We start from the raw sequence: 10,288 nt of genomic DNA, 5'->3' as shown, positions 1-10,288 counted from the left end.
CGTCACTCCACATGTGAGGAAGAGATTGGTAGAAGGAACCAGGAAGACATAGCACGACAGGAATTCACTCTACTAGGGAAGGCAAACGACTACTCTATTTTTCTGATTGTTGTATAAAGAGAAAACTTGTTAATACAGCTGAGAATCTTGTCATAATGTTCAATTGAAAAGAAAGTACCACTAAAACGAAGCCATAAATCTCATTTGCTGAAAAGAACATATGTCTCAGAAGCTACACCTGTATGCAAACCCCAAAAGAAAACTCTGATGAAATAATGTCGTTTGTGCTAGCCAAGTTACCATCTTCAGAATACACGAGTCTATCACAGAGCGAGCCAATGATAGTAGCATCAGTGTCAAACAAGGACTAAGTCAAGCACACAATGTCCAGTGTCAAAAGTCCAGACAAAGTTCCTTTCTTATTTTTGTGTCGCTATAACCACTTTACACCCCTTGACGAGGCTTCTTTTAGAGCTTCTGCAGTTGATACAGAAATTTGAGTTTTGTTGTTGAGCAGTTTACCTTATGTTAATATTGTATCATCGCAATACGTATAACGCAAAAAGAAAAGGGAAATACTAAACCATCACCCCTCGTAGTATCTTATTCTTACAGTCCATGTCACGGAAGATGTAGCCGAATTTTGGTTTTTGAAATAAGAGACTGCCTTCTCTCTTCCTGTCTTTTGACAAGTCAAAATGTGATTTTCTCTGTGATATCTTGAAGAAAGAGAGAAGAAGCCACACTCTGTTTTCTATGGAAAATATTTACCACATGCTATTAACAATTGTGCTGAACAGTTGATTATATATAACACACGGGAAGAAAAAAGGAACATGCCAGCTATGCTTGCTAGCTCACATCAGCTAACAAACCAAAGAGAGAAAAAAGGAACATGCCAGCTATGCTTGCTAGCTCACATCAGCTAACAAACCAAAGAGAGAAGAAGCCATACTATGTTTTCTGTCAAAAGGAACGATAAATAGCACCCAAGAACTCAACAGCCTCCTCAAGTTGGCACTGGGCGAAGTGTCACCAAGCCTAACTTGGACACCAGAGATAAAAGAGCAGGCAGAACTTTGGTACACAAGTCAGCAATTTTGTTGCTTGCTAGAAATGTGTCAAGGAGAAATGAACCAACGCTTTTATTTACGGCTCACCAAGTGGCAATATATATCCAGGCGCTTGGTACATTCGTGAAATACCAAATTCGTAGTGATGTGTAAAGCCGCTTGATTATCGCACCAAAAAGGAATTGGTGTGTGCATAGGAATTCTGAAATCTCGTAGAAAATAAGGATCTAGTGGAGCTCACCTACCCTCGAGACTAGATTACGATATTCGTCCTTAGCCATGAACCTTGATTGTTTCTTTGTTTTCCAAAAAATCAATGAGGAAGAACGGAAAATATAATAACCAGTAACTGAACGGGGGCTATCCATGCGGGATGCCCAACCTATGCCAGAAAATTGAGTCTTGACAATGTTAAGGAAATTGTTATGTTGACACTATGAGATTTATGCTTTATTAGGTACAACCAAATTGCCCCGACGTGATCATACACGATGGGTAAGGAAATAGTGATTGCCAAAGATAGTTGTGAGAAGAAAAAATTCGCCAAACAAGTAGCAGTATTCATGGTGAACATTTCAGTGAGAAAAACATATTTCTTATTTGCCAAAAACTGAACTTGTTACATCTAAACTGCAGGTATACATACATGGTTGCAGTGAAGAAGAATGTGTACCAACTTTAACTACATGTGCCTGTGTGTAAAAAGCTTCCAAGTGTCAAAGCTAAAAATGCTAAACAACTAATATTGAAAAACACGATTTATCGTACAAAGAATAAATAGAAACAGAGTACTGCAGCAGCATCGTCTTCAATGGAGTTCTGCTTCTACTATAGTTGGGAACAAGACAAAATCATCATATCTCTACAGCCCCCCCTCAAGATGGAGGCGTGGAAGAAAGACGCATCTTGGAGAGGAAACGAGCAAAAACAGGGGAAGGAAGAGCTTTGGTGAAAAGGACGACCAATTGATCAGAGTTGCGGATGTACGAAGGGGAAATGAAACCGAGCTTAAACTGGTCCCCAACAAGATGACAATCGATGTCCAAGTGCTTAGTGCGCTCATGAAAGATCGGGTTTGCAGTGATGTAAAGGGCAGCTTTGTTGTCAGACCAAAAAGGAATCGGCAGAGACACAGAGATGCTAAGATCACGGAGTAAAAATGAAATCCAAAGAAGTTCGTAGACAATGGATGCCATACTACGATATTCAGCTTTGGCGGAAGAACGAGAAACCGTAGCTTGTTTTCTTGTCTTCCACGAGATGAGGGAGGAGCCCAAGAACACATGGAAGCCAATAATTGAACAGTGAGAATCCAAATACGAAGCCCACGAAGCATCGGAGTAAGCAGTGAACTGAGTGGAACTGGCCAAAGAGAAGAACAAACCGATGGTGGGAGTGCCCTTGAGGTAGCGAAGAATATGCAATGCTGCATCCCAAGGAGAGCTCCGAGGTGCCTGAAGAAACTAACTAAGTTGCTGGACGGCGAAGGCGATATCTGGGCGAGTAAAACCCAAGTAGAGAAGGCAACCAACCAAGCGCCTAAAATGGCCAGGATCAGGAAGGACATGACCATCATCAAGAACAAACTTAAGTCCAACAGGCAAGGGAGTGGGAACAGGTTTTGCATTGATCATGGAAGTGTCGGATAGAATATCTTGCAAATTTTATGCTGCGAGACTAAAATACCATGTGAGGAACGAGCCAATTCGAGACCAAGGAAATATTTAGCCGCTTCAAGATCTTTAATGGTGAAAAAGCGATGGAGTTAATCCTTGACAGATTGAAGAGCAGCAGGAGATGATCCAGTCAACAAGATGTCGTCCACATATACTGAAAGAGCAGTAAACTCACCTGCAAATTTCTTGAGAAAAAGGCAATGTTCATGGGAAGATTGACTGAAGCCAAACATGACAAGCTTGGAGGTCAGCTCGAGGTTCCACTGATGAGAGTTCTGTTTAAGGCTGTAGAGGGATTTCTGCAATTTGCAAACTTAACCAGCAGGCACATTGAGCAAGCCCTCAGGAGGGTCCATGTACACATCCAAATCCAAGGAGCCATGGAGGAATGTGTTATTAACGTCGAGCTGCATCAATGGCCAAGATTTAGAAGCTGCCAAAGAGATAAACACACAAACAGTTACTAATTTTGCAACAGGGGAAAAGGAGTCGAAGTAATCTACCCCTTCAATCTGGTTGTAACCTTTTGCAACCAAGCGTGCTTTGTAGCAATCAACGGACCCATCTGGCTTGAGTTTCAACTTAAAGACCCAGCGCGAGCCAATAGTTCTCTTCCCATGTGGCAAGGAAGTGAAGGTCCAAGTGTTATTTGCAGCAAGCGCCTACAACTCCTGAGACATAGCCTTCACCTAACGCTTGTCTTTACTGGCCTGGAGATAACTTTTAGGTTCCTGCAAGGCAGACAAGTTGGTAACAAAAACACTATGTGCAACAGAGTAAGAAGAGGGAGTACAAGAGGATGCAGAATAAGAACAATTGCAGACGTAATCAGCGAGCCAAGAAGGCTTGGAATGGGTCATTTCTGACCGACGAAGAGGGGGAGAAGGTGCTGTTGTGACTGGAACGAATTCAGAGGATGGAGGAGAGGGGACAGGTGCATCACAAGGAGGTTCCATATCATCAATTGAAAGAGGAAGGCATATTAGATCAGGGGGCGAATAAGTAGAGCTAAAGGGAAAGGAGTGTTTGCAAAATATAACATCTCTAGAGGCAAAGGAGATATGTGCATCCAAATGATACACCCTATAGGCTTTCTTCAATTGGCTATAACCTATACTAAGGCATTTGGAGGCTCTCGCATCAAATTTTTGCTTCTGGGGTGAGGTGTTCATGGTAAAGCAGAGACAGCCAAAAGACTTTGATGTTATTGAGGTTGGGAGGTTTGTTATAGAGCACTTCAAAGGGAGATTTCCAGTGAAAAATGGATGTGGGCAATCTATTGATAAGATAAGTAGTTATTAGAATGGATTCACCCCAAAATTTTTGAGGTAAGTGGGCTTGGAACAACAGAGCTCTAAGCTACCTGAAGTACATGTCTGTGCTTTCGTTCGATGACCCCGTTTTGCTGAGGGGTGTACGAGCATGATGTCTAATGAATAATACCAGAAGAATGGAATAGGGACTGACACTGAGAGTTGTTAAACTCGGTTCCATTGTCAGAGCGGATGCATTTTACTTAGGTATGAAATTGGGTTTTTACCATAGCAAGGAAGTTGGCTATTATTTGATGCACCTGTGATTTGTATCTAAGTAAGAATGTCCAAGTGGCATGGGTAAGATTGTCCAGAAGAGTTAGGAAATTATTGCAGCCATTTAGGGAACTCTGATGATAGGGTCCCCAAAGATCAGTGTGTAACAACTCAAATATGGAGGCGAAAGTGATGCTACTTGAAGGAAAAGGCAAACGGTGTTGTTCCGCAATAGGACATACTTCACAATTTAGGTTGCAAAGTGAGATTGCAGTTAATATTTGTAATATACTGCATTACAACAGAGGAGGGATGACCCGGCCTCAAGTGCCACAAGGAATCAACACAATTATGTGAAGTAAAATAAGAATTATTAATACAAGAATCAAAGGAGGATTTTTTATCCACAAAATACAGATTTCCAGCCTGATTGCCCACCGCTATAACTTGTTTACTCTTCGGGTCCTGAAACATACAATGAGACGCATGAAACAACACTTCAACAGATAATGAAGAGCAAAGTTTGGGAATAGAGAGAAGGTTGAACTTGAAGGAGGGAACCAAGAAAATGTTTGTAAGAGTGAAATTTTTGTGCAGAATAACATTCCAGTATGTGTAACAGAGTGTGTAGAGGCAGCGGGTAAATGTATAAGTGTGAGATTAGGAAGAGCTATAAGATTGTCAAGGGAGCAAATATTGCCACACATATGGTTAGTCGCCCCCGTGTCTATCATCCAAGAAGATAAAATGCTATTTCCTAAGCTACCAAAGGCAACGTTCATACCTGCAAATCGTCCTCATGAGCCAAGTTCCCATGCACCTCTCGTGAGCCAAGTTCCCATCCGGTTCTGCACAATGCAGTGTGAAGGAACATATTATATTGTGCACATAGCTAACTCACAGATAGAAGGTTATACTTGAATGTGAACATGAAGTGCATCATTATAGAATGAGTTTATTTGAGAACATTTCCAACACGACTGACTATTTGTAATGAGTTGTCACGTAAGTGTACTGTGAAGTGGTGAACAGATTTTAGGGGTTTGGGCATGAGATAATGATGAGCACGCATAAACTATGTGAAGTCGTTAACTTCACATAGGTTAGTGTTTTCTTTTCCTTTTTTTTTCTTTCGCAATTTCCTTTTTTTCTAAAAAAAAAATACTTTTGTGAAGTGGCTACTCCGAGTAATAAATTCACATTATAAAGGAAAAAAAGTTATTTTTGATTCCTAACTTTTCACGGCATGTTTTCTGTTTCAGTTAAAATATTCACTAGCTTGGCGACTCTCGAAAATATTAGTCAAGTCAGGCGTGTTAGAAATATGAGTGAGCAAGTTCCAAGTAATTTATATGATACTCGTCCTTTTTCAGGTTTCAGGATGTTAAAGAAGACCAAACTGTTTTTTTATCAAGAAGTTACTGATCATCATCACATAGCTTTGGTTGGATGTTGGTACCATTTGGAGATACTGAACTAAATGTTAGGGAATGCAGAGGAAGTCCTATCAACCTTATCACAAGCGAATGCAATGTCGTTTGGTATTAGAGTGCACAGTATCATCACCTGATTCAAGTTGTGGATACAAATTATCTGACAAAAGCACTCTAATTATTTGCATGGTCAATGATCAAATCATCATCACATCCATTCAACACAAAACATCAAGAAACAACCGGTTGACACTATTGAAAGCATCAAGAAACTATTGTTTGACACTATAGAGATTTAACGTCCATTCCGATTGTCGTCTGACTACATTTACCTTTGTGTTGACTGATAATAAGCCTACATGACATAGAACAATGGGCTGCTGGCCTTCCAGAGAGTCATTACTTCCTGAGAGGAGTAATCAGATCTTATTAATAAGAAACCAAATTGAAATTCCTCAACTAATCCGTCCGAGAATGCTGGATTTCATAGGGATACGGGAACATATTTGTGAGCAAAGATCATCAGAATGTCAACAGAGGTTCGGATGGAAAGGATGACCTTCTCTGATCATGAGGCCCTTCATTTCATGTAGAAATCAATTAATTGTACTTTAGAAAGTACTTTGAATCTTGAAAGTGTAGGGGTTCGTTACCCCAAGAAATCCAGCCTGCTATCATCTCCCTAGAAAACAGTTCCATCAGAATGTCAACAGAGGTTCGGATGGAAAGGATGACCTTCTCTGATCATGAGGCCCTTCATTTCATGTAGAAATCAATTAATTGTACTTTAGAAAGTACTTTGGATCTTGAAAGTGTAGGGGTTCGTTACCCCAAGAAGTCCAGCCTGCTATCATCTCCCTAGAAAACAGTTCAATGCAACGGGCAGGCTTAAACCCTGGCACATAGTCTAGCAGAATCTCTGAGAATGCAAAGACATAACAATGAATAACCTCAATTTTATAGACTTAGTGACATCAGGAGTAAGACATAAACGAGACCAAACTGGGGTGTCAATTCGGGATCGGATAAGTAACTGAAATTAGAACACAAGATCCCGTGGCTATGTTGCCACAAGAATACCTCCAATTGGGGGTTTCCTTGAATAATCTCCTGGGACACTGATAAAGACTTGATTATCTGGTAAATGGTTTGGTCTCAGCAACTGTTCAGAATTCATTTCCTGCAATGATAGTGATTGAGATCAGTATCCGACAAGGAGTAATAGTAGACTGATACCTGATTACTGATCCTCACCTTCCCATGGCGCCTGGGACACAGTTGCAGAATCAGCCACCTTCACACAACTTATACAATTCCTTATGGGGCTTAATGGCACATTTTTGATAGTGTAAGACACGAACTTCTGGTTATTGGATCCTGCACCCACAATAAACAAAGCCTACTCCCTAACAAAATGTAGAGAAGCAGAGGCGAGTTAACATGAAACTTACAGATAATACTGAGAGCTTGGCCTTGAACGTTAGGAGCAGCTCCAGATTTGACAAGAAAAGGCAAAACACTGACAAACACATGTTGCATTGTACACATTGTAACAGAACAAGACATAGCAAGGTATAATTACATGGAATATTGACTTGACAATTTTATTTTAATTACAACGAGCTTTATTAAAATTTGGTATAATTATAAATATTCCTTATTGTTTCATAAATTACTAATATTTTTTAATATTTGATAAAATTATATAATTTTTGAATGGATGGTTAAAATTCTCAATTTTTGCTATTTTTAAAAAAAATTAAAATTATAAAAAAAATGACAAAGTAGATGAAAAAAATAAAAAAAATTGTAAAAAAGAATAATTAGGTTTTTTAAAAAAATAACTAAAGTTAATTTTATAGTCTAAAAGATATATTGATCATTTTATCACAAATTAGATAAAAACTAACAGAGACTAACAAATTGTGATAGTTGTTGAACGGTCGTTAAAATTAAAAAGATATTTATAAATATTTGTAATTAAGCCAGATATTTCAGAAGAATATGTAATTTATCCTTTAAAAAAAAAAACTAGGCGAAGTCGTTAACTTCACATAGTTAAGTGTTTTCTTTATATTTTTTTTTTTTTTTAAAAAAAAAATATTTTTGTGAAGTGGCTACTGATCATTTATATGATACTCGTCCTTTTTCAGGTTTCAGGATATTAAAGAAAAATCAAACTGTTTTCGTATCAAGAAGTTACTTATCATCACTACATAACTTTGGTTTGATGTTGGCACTGAAAGATTTAACGTGCATTTTGATTGTTGTTTGACAACATTTACCTCAGTATTGATCGATAATAAGCTTACATGACATAGAACAATGGGCTACTGGCTTTGAAATTATTTTTGGTTAATTCGTCGTGTTGAGTTTTTTTTTAATGGGCATGCTTTGAAATTTTTTATTGTTATACATTTAAAATTATTGTATAAATTTACAATAGTTATGTTGTTCCATGTTAACATTTTATGTGTGTTATAAAGACCATTTCAATAATTATTAAATCAAATTTAATTTAACAGTTCCAAAAATAGGTCTAAATGCATTTTTTACAATTGAATTACTATTGTAATGGTCTCTCATGCCTATTAGTCTATTACAATACAACAGCCGTTATAAATTGTAACGAATTTCAAACAAGCCGTTACAATAATAATAAGTTTTTTAGCATTGGGCCCAACTGAAATTTGTACCGTTGGAGATAGGCCCCAGCCCAATTTATATACAACAACATCAGGTAAGAGAATTTTGAACAAAACATAAAGAAATCGAGAGAGTGCAAAATCGAGAGTTTTCAAGTGAAAAGCCCCTGCTCTAATGGCGACGCGTTCTCAGGCAGCTACCTCCGCCGTTCTCGTGCTGCGACCGCCCTCAGGCCTCCATCTTTAGGTACTTCTTGATTCCACAATTTCTTATTTATGTTTAGGTACTTCTTGATTACACGGTTTCTTATTTACTCTTGAATTTTTTTCTTTTTCTTGGAGGTTTTGGCTAATTGTTTCAAGGAACTACTACATGGGTTCTCTTGAATTTCTCGGATTATTACCTAAAAAGGTACTTTGCTTTTGCAAGGGTTCTTTTATAATTAGTTCAGGAAGCATGAGTTCACACGATTTTCCCATTGCATAACAAATTTGTTCAATTCGGTCTTGCTCAAGATTCATGCCATTTGTCCAGGAATTGCATTTATACATATTGCCAGCACTCACAATCTTGATTACACGGTTTCTTGTTTGTTCTTGAATTTATTTTTTTTCTTGGAAGGTTTTGGTTTTCTTTCTTTCAAGGCGGCGTTTCTACAATCAGACTTCCTCCGTGTTTTAGCGGTCAATTTCTCCTATCTCCTGTCATAATGATTATATGTTATTAACTGAAATTTAAGTGCCGCCATCCACTCTCTGTTACTCCAATTTGATCTCAACTTAAAATTTCTGGTTGGACTGTGATTAAACTTCTTAAACCAATCAGTACTTGCCCAATCGATGGGCCAACCAGAATATGAACTCTCAACTACATCTAGAAAGGTATTGTGGTTATGAAATATCTGTTGCATATTATGCCTTTGAATTGGAGAATGCCACAGTTATGTATCTATGTTGTTTTCTTCCCTGTCTTGGTTTCTTCCTAGTTCTGTCTTAATGCAAAGTACAAGGAGAAAGGACTTATTTAACAGAGATGTCTTATCATCTATTAGCAATTATTTTATTTGCATGCTTCATTGTTAGCAATATTTTCATTGTATATCTCTTGCTAGTGCCACTAAAATTGAGAATTGCCTAGTATGCTTCAGGTCCCCAAAAGCATGAGGTAGATATGATAAGTCGTCATTAGTTAAATTCCAAAAGTACGTATTATGCAGTTACAAATGGTGGCCTAACACTGTAGCCTGTTTATATTTAATTCTACAAGTGAAGCATGTTAGTTAGTATAGGTAATGTGTACTCGTTTATTAATGGTTGGGGGCGCTAGAATTTGGATTTGGTTCGCAGATTCTGTGTTGCCGGATAACTTTCATATTGTTAAAAATTGTGTGGGAATCAAAAGGGTTGAGTAGGACTTAAACACTCAATCGGGACACATTCCGGCCGCTAAAAGTGTGTTTTTTGATGATATTTTAGAACCTAATGTTAACTTGTGTATCTTCATATTCCTCTCTTCGAATTTCTAACTGAAAAGTGACCAATGTCCTTATCGATTCTTCCTTGCCAACTTTTCTCCCATATTTTTGAAATCGAGGAGGCTGAAACCATTGATTTTATGCATTGTAAACTTCAAATCCAAATATTGTGTGTTGATTTCTTTGAAAAACTCACGTGACCATCATTTTGACTCGGAAAGAATAGGATTGAGAATGTTTGAGGCTGTTGAAATGTGAACGATGAAAGGATAGAGTTGAGTCCTAAATTGGAGAACAAATCTCCCCTTTTTTGTAAATTTATTCTTGATTAATTCGTCGTGTTGGGTTTTTCTAATGGCTTTGAAATAGCCTGCTTTGAAATTTTTTGTTGTTATACATTTAAAATAATTGTATGAATTTACAGAAATCATGTTGGTCCATGTTAACATCTTATATT

At 37.9% G+C, this 10,288-nt stretch overlaps 3 long non-coding RNA genes across 3 annotated transcripts; 1 reads left to right on the top strand and 2 right to left on the bottom strand.

Annotated features, from left to right (window-relative positions):
* Positions 4,433–6,398, bottom strand: LOC110011724. The gene is made up of 3 exons (XR_002286778.1): positions 6,044–6,398; positions 5,063–5,126; positions 4,433–4,743 (listed from the first exon to the last, which is right to left on the bottom strand). It is a non-coding gene; the product is annotated as an uncharacterized LOC110011724 (long non-coding RNA).
* LOC105159213 lies at positions 6,416–7,223 on the bottom strand. The gene is made up of 3 exons (XR_847566.2): positions 6,966–7,223; positions 6,792–6,891; positions 6,416–6,630 (listed from the first exon to the last, which is right to left on the bottom strand). It is a non-coding gene; the product is annotated as an uncharacterized LOC105159213 (long non-coding RNA).
* Positions 8,465–9,371, top strand: LOC105159214. The gene is made up of 3 exons (XR_847567.2): positions 8,465–8,603; positions 8,699–8,768; positions 8,979–9,371. It is a non-coding gene; the product is annotated as an uncharacterized LOC105159214 (long non-coding RNA).

This window comes from Sesamum indicum, linkage group LG3 (genome assembly GCF_000512975.1).
Source record: "Sesamum indicum cultivar Zhongzhi No. 13 linkage group LG3, S_indicum_v1.0, whole genome shotgun sequence".
Taxonomy (NCBI): domain Eukaryota; kingdom Viridiplantae; phylum Streptophyta; class Magnoliopsida; order Lamiales; family Pedaliaceae; genus Sesamum; species Sesamum indicum.
The sequence above is the reverse complement of the archived record's forward strand: the minus strand, read 5'-3'. Positions and strand labels throughout refer to the sequence as shown.